The sequence below is a fragment of the Taudactylus pleione genome, unplaced genomic scaffold, assembly GCF_031769625.1.
Source record: "Taudactylus pleione unplaced genomic scaffold, aTauple2 ptg000031l, whole genome shotgun sequence".
Classification (NCBI taxonomy): domain Eukaryota; kingdom Metazoa; phylum Chordata; class Amphibia; order Anura; family Myobatrachidae; genus Taudactylus; species Taudactylus pleione.
The window spans coordinates 2,275,022-2,289,468 of NW_028284433.1; the positions used below are offsets into that span (position 1 = coordinate 2,275,022).

Genomic DNA, 14,447 nt, shown 5'->3' on the forward strand with positions numbered 1-14,447 from the left:
TATATATATATATATATATATATAAATAAAATAAAAAAAATATATATATATATAAATACACATATATAGAAAGTGGGGAAGAGGAAAAAGCACCTAATAGTGTAATACGTTAGGTTTAAATGTGGGTAGATATACAACAGGTAATCCTTTATGCATGCATACCAGATATTTTTCTTTAACCAGTAAACCGTGAGTATATTCCGGGTCCAATGTGCAGTGTCCCAAAAATGTGCAATTGTATGAAAAACAAAGAGGTATGTTTATATATATATATATATATATATATATATATATAAACATATATCTAGATAGTTGTATAACAAAATATGGGCTAGTCAATACTTAAACCTCTGGGTGAAAAATGATGGAATAAATTAATGCAACTATGTGAATAATATAAAAACTACATTTATTACGGATATAAAATATTAAAAAATTAATAAAAAGAGGGGGGAGAAGGAAAAATGAGGGATTACAGTCTATATCATAAAAAACAAAAATAAAGCTCCTTAAAAAAGTGAACTTAGCTGATTTTGATAGCACATAAAGTGCTTAACTAGTGCAGTCCTTCAAATGAAATAGTTCATATATTGGCAGATGGAGGAGGCCCCGACGTGTTTCGTCATTTCTGGACTTTTTCAAAGGGTGCTGGAGTTATAAGACAAAGTTCTAACTTGGTCCAGTACTTATAGTAGTCTGTATTTCGTTAATTGATGACTTAATTGGCAAATTGGCGCCATACAATGTCCGTGACCGGAAGTCATCATTCAGAGGTTCCCTTTCAAGATATTTCCATTGGATTGTCCTACCAAACATGGCCGTTTGCTCTAGGTTCTGCTGATGTCACATGGTCCGGAAGTAGCCCCCGCTGTGGAATGCATGTGAACCGCATCTCTGGAAATCACATGTCTGCGAGGTCACATGCTCTACCTCGCCAGACCGGAAATCACATATGCGTGAACCACTTGTGGAGCGCAAGGTCCGGCAATTGACTTCCTGATAGATAGTGCACAGCAATATGAGGGATTGCTAAGGACGATTTTCCACAGGCTAAGCTTCCTTCAATAATGGACACTACAGTTTAACCCTGTATGTTCATTGCATATGATCCATTCAATTTTTTCTATATATAAAAACGACCTCATGGAGTCCCATATGATATTATTAAGTCCATTATTAAAATACATAAATAGGAAATATAAAATAAAGAATGCAAGGGTTAAATGAAAATAATTAGCAAAGTGACAGGTCATAGTAAATAACACCTTTTTGTATGTACCTACATAAATGTCAGTCCATACATATATTCACTTCAAAAACTGTAAGTATACAGTAAACATTTTCTCTGAAAATATAAAATTTCCCCGGGACAGTAATAAACCTATTATTTAGATCATTCTGTTCTAATAGTTACATAAGAATTCTCCATATGTAGACTTATCATTAAAATATAAACATATCTAAAATGTGTGGACATGGAGGATACCCATGTACCTATGCCAAAGTGGGCTGATATTTAGGAAGATGGATATGAGGAAGGAGGGAAAATGCCACGTAGGTTTTCATTGTGTCTGACATTAAGAAATAAACACACCTCATAGGAGGTCTTTTTATTATTATCCAAGAGATTGCTCCTAAAGGACTGTCAAGTCTTCCTCCCACGAGATCACCATTAGATTATTCTACTGCTCCTGGTATTCCCGGGTGGTCTTCCATCCCAGTACTTACCAGGCCCAACACCGTATAGCTTCCAAGATCAGACGGGATTGGGCACTCTCGGTTTGGTATGGCCGTAGATATTTTACTGGTATATCTCATATGTGCAAATACTGTGACTCTTTCCTTATAGAAATGGAGCAATCTCATAGCTCTCGTTCAGACCACAAGGAGATAGTGTGTATAATTCGTAAATGCAGTACATTTCTCGTTGAGATAATTTTTTGGCTAGATCACCACCCCAGGGACCCTGGGTTACATGTTCAATTGCCCTAAATGTCATATTATCTAATGAATAATTGTGGTCTGGAAACTGAGTGAGTAGATAACTTATTCTTAATGTATCTCATATGCTCCTGTATCTGAAGTTTAAGTGGACGTTTGGTCTTCCCCACATATTTAAGTCCACAGGGACATTCTATAACATAGATTACTGAGGTAGGATTACAGTTTACAAATTGTTACATGCAATATTCTTTTGAGTTGTCGTAATTGGAAAAGACCTTTCTATTGGGGTGTAGATATTTGCATACAATGCAATGACCACATTTATAAGATCCCACACATTTTATTGTTGTATTCTCTCTTGGTTGTTTAGTAGGTAGTAAACTCGGTGCAAGAATATCTTTCAAGTTTCTGGATTTTCTGAAAATGATTTGAGGCTGTGCTGGTAATATTTTGTTCAATAAGGGATCCATTTGTAATATATTCCAATGTTTCTTTATTGTGCCGCTGATTCTTTTTTCCTCACAATTAAATTGTGTAATAAATGCTAGTTGGTCATTTTTCATATCCCTATTTTTTTTGTGGTAAGTATTTTCCAACAGATCTTCCCTTTTCAGATTTTCACATCTAACCATTGCATCAGTAATAATTTTCTCAGGATATTGGTGTTCTCTAAATCTATCCGCATAGATTCCTATTTGTTCTTTACACAGTTGATCTGTACTACAGTTACGTCTAATTCTATAAAATTGTGAGAATGGGATATTGTTTTTCCAATTTTTTTACATGTCCACTTATATAATGTAAATAGCTATTGGTATCAACGGATTTGATATAGTCTTTGGTTATTACTTTGTCACCTTCGTTAGAGAAGACCAAATCTAAAAACTCAATATGTTGGCTATTTACATTAAAAGTAAATTTCAGATTAAAATTATTAAAATGAATGAAATCCACAAACCTATTAAAATCTTCTATCGTACCATCCCAAATCAGTAAAATATCATCAATATAGCGTTTATAGAGATAGATATTATTCTTAAAAGGGTTATTATTATATATGTATGAATCTTCCCACTTACCCATAACTATATTCGCATAGCTAGGAGCAAAAATTGTACCCATCACTGTACCACATGTCTGTAAATAAAATCTGTCTGTGAATTTATATGTACTAAAGGGAGAGTTTTTAGAATTGGAGATGCTGCCCATAGCAACCAATCAGTTTCTAGCTATTGTCTTCTAGAAAGTGCTAGTTAAAAGTTAAGTAGAATCTGATTGGTTGCTATGGGCAACAGGGGCAGATGCAGGATTTTCCCAGGAGAGTACACACACACACATACATATACATATATATATATATATATATATATATATATATATATAAATAAAATTAAAATATATATATACATATATGTACACACACACTTTACACACAAATACATATGTCACACATACATTACACTTACCTTGCAGCAGCTGCGGGGCCGGACCTGGCAGGCTGGCACAATGTCATTAGGCTCCTCCCCCTTATGGCAAAATGATGCGATTCACGGGTCAATCGAGAGGGGGCAGAGCCAAATGACTTGATTCTAATAGAATCGTGTCATATTGGATCCGCCTTCTCCTTATTAATCCGCATAAAGCACTATTTTGCTGATTGGTTTCTGCTTTATCTCTCACAATTTAATCTCTCTTCAAGCTTTATTACATCTCCCCTTTGTTTCCAGAAGCTCTGCTTCACTGCAGCTGAGAATGACTGATTTCCATCTGTCCCTGTACAGTCTGCACTATTGCCCTTCTATCCTTCAGTTCCATCCTGACTCCTGTTCCATGGGACACCTCCGTCTGGCCAGCCATGCCCCCGGCTCGCCCACCAAAGGAGGCGTTCTGTCACTCACCATCAACAGCACGCCCCCTTTGTAGCAAGACCTATCCAGGTCTCGCGCATGCGCACGACGGAGCCGAGTCCATCGTGCGCATGCGCACTGGGCCAACATCGACCCGCTTGCGAGCGCTCAGTGCTCGCGAGTGGGTCTGAATTAGGCCCAGTGTGTGTTGAGCTGCAGTGGGAGCAGTGGCGGGCTGGGCCGGGGAGCAGGGTGCCATGTGCCCCTTGGGCCACAACCACTACTGGGGGCACTACAAGATGGAGGGACTACTACTGGGGGCACTACAAGAGGGAAACCACTACTCGGGGCACTACAAGGGGGAGAGCACTACTGTGGGCACTACAAGTGGGAGAGCACTACTGGGGGCACTACAAGGGGGGGCAACTACAGGTGGGGGTACTACAAGGAGGGACCACTACTGGCGGCACTGCAAGGTGGAGACCACTACTGGGGATTATTACTGGGGGCACTTCAAGGGGGGGACTACTACTGGGAGCACTACAAGGGGGGGACTACTACTAGAAGGGGGGGCTACTACTGGGGGCACTATAATGGAGGGACTACTACTAATAGGGGCACTACAAGGGGAGGGGACAACTACTAGGGGCACTGCATAGGGGGGAGGGGACTACCATTGGGGGCACTGCATTGAGGGACCACTGCTGGGGGCTCTAAAAAAAGGGAAAATACTGGGGGTACTGCATAGGGGGGAGACTACAACTGGGGCCACTATTTAAAGAGCACTGCATAAGGGTTACCACTATTGGGGGCACTGCATGGGGGTGGACTGCTACTGGGGGCACTATATAAGGGGCATTGCATAGGGGGTACCACCACTGGGGGCACTATATAAGGGGCTTACTACTGGGGGCACAAGGGGCACTGCACAGGGGGAACCACTATTGGGGGCACTGTATAAGGGGCACTGCATAGGGGGGATCACTACTGGGGGCACTACTGGAGGCCTGCATAAGGGAGTCCTCTCCTGGGGCACAGGGGGGCACTGCATATGGGCACCACGACGGGGCTGCCCCTAATCTTTATTTTTACTTTACATTAATCCCATATGGACCCGCCTCCTCCCTGGAACACTTGAGGGGGGGTGCGCTGTAACACGCACGTTCTTCGGGCACCCTGGCTACACTCTACTCCTCTGCCAGGGCCACCTGCATGCATTTGACCCCCAGGCTAAAAGTTGCCAGCCAGCCCCTGAGTGGGAGACTGCTCCTGGCTGCAGAGTAGCAGCCACAGCAGTATCCTATGCCTGTGGGGGGAGAGCGATCACACTGATTGCACCCCCCCTGGCTTTGCACCGGGCTGATGGGGCTCAGAGCACCCCCCTCACCAGCGCACAGTGGGCGGGATGCAGCAAGGTGAGAAATGCGGTCAAACCCTGAAAATGTGGGTTTGACCACTATTCTCATATGCATCAAGCCATGGAATGTGATGCACTCCGGGGCTTGGTTATGGTGGGTAAGACCATCTTCCTGATAGCGTTACCCATAGAAGTCTATGGGCATCTTTCTGCAGAGTGCTGTGAGAGGGATCCAATCGGATCGTTCCCAGCACCCCCCGCGAATGCGATGTGTCATGCGGGATGCTTAAAGGTAGAAAAAAAGAAAGACAGAAAGAGACAGAGAGAGGAGGAAGACAGAGAGAAAGAGAGGGGGAAGACAGAGGCCGGGATGTACAAAACGGAAAATCAATTTCCTGGCCGCCAGACTCCGATGCGGAGGGTAACGCCAGCTTTAGCTGGCGTTACCCTACAGATGCCTATGGGCTTCTACCGCATCGCACTGCTATGAGGGATCCGATCGGATCCCTCCCAGCATGCCCCGCGGCCGCGTCACTCTGCGCATGCGCAGTTGGACTCCCAGATCATAAACCCGTAAATCCACTGTTCAGAAGAGATCGCAAAGGACAGCTCTTATCGGAAGAGGGAGGGAGGTGTCCGGCAGGGAGGCGGTGTCCGGCGGTAAGTAGTGCAAGGTGTTAGCGCATCTCGTCCAAAGAGAGAAAGAAAGACAGAGAAGGGGAGAAAGAGAGGGATAGAGGAAAACAGAGGTACTTCTGGGTGTTAAACTGGGAAGTCCCTCTGTCCAGAGCCATCGCATAGGACAGCTGTACTTTGCGATATTATATGTACATACTGTACTGTGGTAATGTCCCCAAAGCCAGGTGGGCTGTACCACATCATGGATGTGATGCTTTGTAAATCCTGCCCAGAGAGAGAGAGGAGGAGAATGAGAGAGAGAAAGAGACAGAGGGAGAGGGAGGGGGGGAACCGAGAGACAGAGAAAGACAGAGAGATGGGTGGGGGGGTGGAGAGGGAGAGAGAGTTTACACAATTTAGTTGATATTGAGATGAGTGCAGGAGACAGGGAACAACTGATATGTGAGAGTGTAGGATCAGGATGAGAGGTATCAGGGTAAGAAATTTAAAAGAGAGTAGATGCTTCATATACTGCGGTAGGGTCTATGGGCCTCATTCAGAACGGAATACAATTGTGATCGCAGCTACAAAATTGCCGCAACGAAGCTGTGAAAATATGCTAATGCCTGCCATCGCTCAGCCATCATAGAGACGCCCACTGCTGCTTTCTCATATCTGTTTAACCTGCACGTCTTTGTCTACATCGGTACCAATGACGCACATCGGCCCGTCATGTCATTTACAGCAGGCCTGACCAAACTGCAAGTCTCGTTGCACGCAAAGAGCTCTCATGCTGCGTATGCCATCGCAGTGGCTAATTTATGCACGCCCATGAAACGGTGTTCAAACAGACAGGCCTGCCTCCGATTTTCCGACCACTCATCCTTCACCACCCTCAAACACTGATAGCCTGTCACTCACTTTGCGATGGATTCCTTTACGCATCCGTAATTGCAACGCGACAGCTGCACATGCGCAGTGCCGCTTGTACGCACGTGCAGTGGCAAACAATTGATCCAGTGCATGCGGAATCGCTATTGCGTACGCTACTGAATCTGGCCCTATATTCTATATTTACATAACCACTAATGGTGACCCATACAGTATGCCCAGAATATTTCTTTTCTTTTTCAAGTAATACAATTGTAGCAATGCATCTGTAACACATCATTATCAACTGGGTTCAGAACTACTGTAAGTGGTCTATATATACATTTATACAGTGAAACACAATAAATACAGTATAAGTATTCTTATGTATTATATGAGTTTCAGTAATTCTGCACATTTTCTAGTGTCAGCATGATTAATATCGGCTTATATAACATGGCTTGCAGGAGATCTCTCCTACTTACAATTTTCTTCTACGGAAATAAGTGTTTTTTAATCATGAAACGCGTTAGTAACTTTCAGAAATATAGCATCAGCTTCATCAACTGGTAGATTGAGTGTATAGAATATTTATCTTTAATTAATCTCCACAGTATTTACTTTCAAAGCTCCAGTGCATTGAACCGAGACAGGTTTGTGACTACCGTACCATTTTGAATCAACTCTGCGTTTCACACTCTGACAATTGCAGCTAAACTATGGGCCGGATTCAGCTTGGATCACAGTTGCTAATACGCATGCAATCAGCCGAATGTCGTGTACTGCGCATGCGTATGCATCGCAGTGCGCACGCACGAACCGGCCACTGCGTTCGGGACTGGGATCGCAGTGACTATGCAGACCCATCGCACAGTGATTGACAGGAACTGTCGTTTGTGGATGGTGATGGAGGGGTCGGTGACCTGCAGACATGTCAGTGCGTTTGAACGCCGTTGTATGGGCGTGCTGATATTATCCACTGCAATGCCCTACGCAGCCTGACGCCTCATAGCGTGTTAAGTGTGTAAGTTAGCAAATTACGAGCAATGTCAGAGCTTGTGGAAGTGTGCGTGAGGCTGCGATGGTACTCGATTGTATCGATGTTTTTGCAGTCTTGCTAGACATTACGGATGTGTGTAAGGTAAAGTGAGCTTCCTTATGTTGTGCTGCGGCGGCATAGGCATAGCGATCGCAATGGATTAGCATACTATCGCAGTGAGACTGGGTGCGTAATCGATATTGCAATCGCAGTTGCGATCTGTAGTGAATCAGGCCCACTGTCTGCACTTGATGGGTCAATAAGAGCATTCTGCTTCCATTACTGTAGGTCAGGTAACATTTGCTCTTGCTATTCCTTTGCTACTAGAGTCGTCCAACCCACATTCCAAGGGAAGTGTCCTGAAGGTTTTTGGGGCGTGAAAGTGAATACCAATTTAAACCCCTCTTACTAGGCTAATTTGGCAAGAAGATTACATACTGTAAGGTAGGGTACATGTTTACCAAAGGTTGCTAAGATTTGGTCCATCATTCCAGCTGAGACAGGTCCCGCTGATTTTGCATGTGAATGATCTGTTCCTCTCAGTGCTGCATGTTCCCTCTGGCACTGCCTGAAAAAAGGCCACATAAGTAGGGATATTTTAAGAGTTGGAAGAGCTCATGTACAGTAGGCCCCAATACCAGGTACCAGCAGCCCCATTTTCCTGGTGAAATAGATATAAAGATGGAGAATGTGTACAAGAGAGCAAGTGATTTGGCACAATGCCTTGTTACTGTAGCTCAATGCACAAATGCACCAATGGTAAATACGCCACTGAGGAGCAAGGAATGTCCAGTGCTGTCTGTTGCACTCTCCTCGCACTGTGCTGTCTGTCGCACTCTCATTGTCCAATTCTGTCTGTCACAATTTCCTCACCCAGTGCTATCTGCTCCACTCACCTCACCCTCTGCTATCTGCCCCACTCACTTCACACAGTGCTATCTGCCCCACTCAACTCACCCACAGCTATCTGCTCCACTCACCTCAACCAGTGCTGCCTTCCCCATTCAGCTCACCCAGTGCTATCTGCCCCACTCACTTCACACAGTGCTATCTGCCCCACTCACCTCACCCTCTGCTATCTGCCCCACTCACCTTACACAGTGCTATCTGCCCCACTCACCTTACACAGTGCTATCTGCCCCACTCACATCACACAGTGCTATCTACCCCACTCACCACACCCACAGCTATCTGCTCCACTCACCTCACCCAGTGCTGCCTTCCCCATTCAGCTCACACAGTGCTATCTGCCCCACTCACCTCACACAGTGCTATCTGCCCAACTCACCTTACACAGTGCTATCTGCTCCACTCACCTCACCCAGTGCTGCCTTTCCCATTCAGCTCACACAGAGCTATCTTCCCCACTCACATCACACAGTGCTATCTACCCCACTCACCTCACCCACAGCTATCTGCTCCACTCACCTCACCCAGTGCTGCCTTCCCCATTCAGCTCACCCAGTGCTATCTGCCCCACTCACCTTACACAGTGCTATCTGCCCCACTCACATCACACAGTGCTATCTACCCCACTCACCACACCCACAGCTATCTGCTCCACTCAGCTCACCCAGAGCTGTCTCCCCTTCTCTCCTCACCCAGTGCTATCTTCCCCACTCACGTTACACAGTGCTATCTGCCCCACTCACCTCACCCACAGCTATCTGCTCCACTCACCTCACCCAGTGCTGCCTTCCCCATTCAGCTCACACAGTGCTATCTGCCCCACTCACTTCACACAGTGCTATCTACCCCACTCACCTCACCCACAGCTATCTGCTCCACTCACCTCACCCAGTGCTGCCTTCCCCATTCAGCTCACCCGGTGCTATCTGCCCCACTCACCTTACACAGTGCTATCTGCCCCACTCACATCACCCAGTGCTATCTACCCCACTCACCACATCCACAGCTATCTGCTCCACTCACCTCACCCAGTGCTGTCTCCCCTTCTCTCCTCACCCAGTGCTATCTTCCCCACTCACCTCACCCAGTGCTGTCACCTCACACGGGACCTCATTCAGAGTCGGTCGCGAGCACCGATACGCTCGTAAACGACTCGATGGTTTGGCCTGCGCACGCGTAGCAGCCGCTCTGCGCGTGCGCAAGCCCCGGAGCAACAAAGAAACTCTGTCGCTCCGGAGCTTGTTACCAAAGGGGCGGCTGTCGATGTTGATTGACAGCTGCCCCCGTTTGGTAGGCCGGCTGGGGGGGTGGTTTCCAAAATGGAGGCGTTCCTTTACAAATGCCTACCGTTTTGTGGGCGGCCGCACTGACATTAGCAGTGATGTCAGTTGGGAGCTTCCTGCTCCATCAGAGCAGAAAGCTCCCTGGGGCGTATGAGTGCCCAGACCCAACCTTAGGGTCTGGTCACCATCGCGACCATTGGGTCGGTCGTTAAGCAGTGGGTAGTAACCCACAGCTTAACGATCGAGAAGGAGGCGGCCGTTCAGGATGCAAGCGGCCCCCCTGATTCAATGCGACCGCTTGCAACTAACGACCGCCTCTGAATGAGATCCATAGTGCTATCTACCCCACTCACCTCACCCACAGCTATCTGCTCCACTCACCTCACCCAGTGCTGTCTCCCCTTCTCTCCTCACCCAGTGCTATCTTCCCCACTCACCTCACACAGTGCTATCTGCCCCAATCACCTGACCCCTTTAACCTTGTGTAGCTTTCACTGGAATTCCTGTAAAACATTATGTTTAAGGTTTTGAAATAGTTTCATGTGTGAGGTCTAGGACCATGATAAATAATGTAAGAGAGAAGAAATCTTAGCTTCAAATGATTGTTTTTCTGAGCATAGAAAATATATATACAGTAAATGAATGCATGCTCTACTCAGAACCTCGGTTATAGCAATCACTGCACCTGGAGATGGTCTATAAATTCCTCATTATACATTACTGCCTCTGATTAATGTACCATGAAGATGCTAAAAAGGAACAAAAACAAGGTGTCACTTAGCATTACTCAGTGTCTCCCCGGAGAGGATTCACCATTTCTCATCTTTCCAGTCACTCCAGAGTATGATGAGCGGAAAAGTCTCCTTTCATAGGACACAATTGTACCCTGTACTGCATGTGGTTTTTGGCCAAAAAATTCTAAAACAAGGAAGCAATAACGATATATGAAATGTACATAATTATTAAATCATCAGTTAAAAATTGCAATCCTGTCCACCATTCAGTAATCATAATCCTATCCACCATTCAGTAATCATAATCCTGTCCACCATTCAGTAATCATAATCCTGTCCACCATTCAGTAATCATAATCCTGTCCACCATTCAGTAATCATAATCATGTCCACCATTCAGCAATCACATCCTGTCCACCTTTCAGCAATCACAATCCTGTCCACCATTCAGCAATCATAATCCTGTCCACCATTCAGTAATCACAATCATGTCCACCATTCAGCAATCACAATCCTGTCCTCCATTCAGCAATCATAATCCTGTCCACCATTCAGCAAACATAATCCTGCCCAAAATTCAGCAATCATAATCCTGTCCACCATTCAGCAATCATAATCCTGTCCAAAATTCAGCAATCATATTTCTATCCACCATTCAGTAATCATAATCCTGTGCACCATTCAGCAATCATAATCCTGTGCACCATTCAGCAATCATAACCCTGTCCACTATTCAGCAATCACAATCCTGTCCACCATTCAGCTATCACAATCCTGTCCACCATTCAGCAATCATAATCGTGTCCACCATTCATCAATCACAATCCTGTCCACCATTCATCAATCACAATCCTGTCCACCATTCAGCAATCACAATTCTGTCCACCATTCAGCAATCACAATTCTATCCACCATTCAGCAATCACAATCCTGTCCACCATTCAGCAATCACAATCCTGTCCACCATTCAGCAATCATAATCCTGCCCACCATTCAGCAATCACAATCCTGTCCACCATTCATCAATCACAATCTTGTCTACCATATCTTTCTTATAAAGCAGACACTATAAATTGGAGCCATTTGCTTCCGCATCATGTGACCCTCCCCTCTGCACACTGCAGAGCGGTCTCAAAACAGTAGCAATAGCACATCAGATTGGATGAGTAGGAAGTGCAATGCAATGTGAACTACCTTCCTATATGGGCTGGGAAGTTATTTTTTGTAAGTATGGGGGATGTGTTGATTTTCAGTGAGTGCCAGGCATGTGAGGTGTATGTAGGATGGTCTAAGTACATACCACCCACCTGTCCCGATTTGCAGACCTCAAATGGGTCATGACATGGAAGTAGGCAGGGCTTTTTTATCCAGAATTATAGGATGTGAGTAGCATGTGGGGAACTCTGAGTGTCATGGGATGTTCTCTGAGTCACAATAGGTGTAGTCTGAGTTGCATTCAAGGACGTCTGAGGATTATGTGGGAGAATGTTGGAGTCCATGTGGTACCTGAGATCTAATTGGGGAAGTCTGGAGGCACATGGAACGTTGTGAGGGACATTCGGTGAGGTCTGAATGGCATTCATTGTGATCTGATGAGCTTTTGGTGAGGTCTGAATGGCATATGGGGCATATGAGGAGGTGAGTAAAATGGAGGTGATCTGTGTGGCATGTGGGTGGTCTGTGTGGCAGGTGGTATTGTCTGTGTCATATGTGGGGGCATGTGAGGTGTGAGTAATGGGGTTGGCGTGTGTGGCTTGTGATATTGTCTGAGTGGCATGTGGGCACATTTCAGCAGGTCTGAGTTGCATGGGGTGAGGTCTGTGGCAATCAGGGAGGTCGGAGGGGCATGTAAGTTTTGGAGTTCATTTGGGATCTGAGGGCATGTGGGGAGTTTTATGGCAATGGGATCCATAGCATATGTACAGTTGGGGCATTTGGTTGCAGTTTTTTTGTGACCTTTTGAAGGTTGGATCAGTGCTTAAAGTATGTCAGGTTGCCCATCACTGCAGTAGCCACACAGTAATCCCCTTGTTCCAATCCTTGTAATCTTCTTGTGACATTCCCTGCACTGACAGTGTCATGCAGTATGTTTTTCCTTGGAGGCTAGTGGTCAACTGTGTCCTGGTGACAGGATGAATAATTTGCCAAGTACTTCCTCACTCTCCAGCTGGTGACACGAGTAGCTATCTCAAAGTGAGCCAATGATAACTTAGTGTCTATCTCAGAGGTTCCCAAACGTGGTCCTCAAGGCTCCCCAACAGTTCAGGTTTTAGATATATCCATGGTTTAGCACAGGTGACTTAATTAGTACCTCAGTCAATTTGATATAACCACCTGTGCTCAACCATGATATCTCTAAAACCTGATTTGCTGGGGAGCCTTGAGGACCATGTTTGGGAACCTCTAGTCTAGCTCATTGCCATTACAACTCTCAGCTAGTTAGTTTAGATGTGGAGTTTGTAGCCAGGGGTGCCGAGAAGGGGAGGAGCAGGTGATAATTACCTAGGACTTGGCTTGATGGAGAGGCCTGCTCCTACCTTACCTGTCAGTGGCAGCAGCTTAGTCTCCCCAGCCCAGCACATGCTGTTGTATGCTGGGCTGCGGTGGGTCCAGGGAGCCTGCTGCCACTGATTAATAGCTTGGCTTATCTATAATATATGCAGGGTATGCGGTGCACACAGGCCCCTGGGTTCGGTGGCAACTGACAAAAATTGGTTATACATATCTTGCAACCGCCGCTGAAGACATCTCTGAGAAAATGACGCCATTCCCTTGGAGGTAAGAGCATGTGCAATCAAGAAATCATGGTAAAATGTCAACAATATGTGCACGCCAGGGCCTACACTGCAGATGTGCTGAAACGATCGGGTAAGAGCCGCTCGGAGACTGCACATGGGCCCTCCTCCTCTCAGGCACGTGATGAAAATCACTCAAATTCCACTTTTTATGTCTCATGCTCTCCAGTAGTCTTCCAATACTGGCGTCATAAAGAGCTCACACTTAGCTCCCTTTGCTCAAAACACCATCGCAACTTCATGTTTTTGTAAACCAAAAATGTCCTTGTATTTAGTTATAAAGCTGTTATAAAATAACCATAACATTTTTTTAAATGGGGCTTAATAAGATGGAAATGTCACAATGCTTATTGTATAAAAAAAAACTATGAAAATAAATTAGCTACAGTAAATGATCGGAAATAAACAATGAACAAGAGCTCCCTCGTATGGGTACAGTGAAAAAGAATATCGATGAACAGGATGATCCTCCTTTAAAACCTTAAACAGCCTATAATCTTAACACAGCCTTTTATTTATTTCTCAAATCATATAGAGTTTTTGTGGGATAGTCACATGAATATCTCCTTTCAGGTATCCAATCACAATTCTTGAGAAATTGTGTGTCAAATCCACCACTCGACACATCTTATTTTATCAAGCACACAAATCCCCAAAACATAGAAAACTGACCAATAATGACATTCAGTTAGGTGAACTGCGTACCGGATGAACTTAGGTTAGTAACACATTAGAAATGGAAAACTGGAGGGTAAGTCCCAGATGACTTGACTCTCGCTCCATAGGCCTTCACTAGCTCCAGGTTGGCTGAAGTGTCCCTAATTTCCATCAACGCATTTCAGCCTGTAGTCTTTATCAAGGTGTATCATGGTGGTTTAGACTTATATACCCCTAGATTTACCCTCCCACCTAATTTGTCCTGGGGGTGGGGGCATCAATTAATGACAAAATATTTGTTCAAAATACACTTAATCCACATTCCATGTAGATGATAGAATTTGTAGATGTAGTTGGGCCGAATTCATAAATGTACGTAAACCCGATGGTTTGA

The 14,447-nt window shown here is 45.1% G+C and overlaps 1 pseudogene; it reads right to left on the bottom strand.

Annotated features, from left to right (window-relative positions):
- Positions 1–1,679: 1,679 nt before the first annotated feature.
- Positions 1,680–1,798, bottom strand: LOC148539100 (5S ribosomal RNA; annotated as a pseudogene).
- Positions 1,799–14,447: the final 12,649 nt, after the last annotated feature.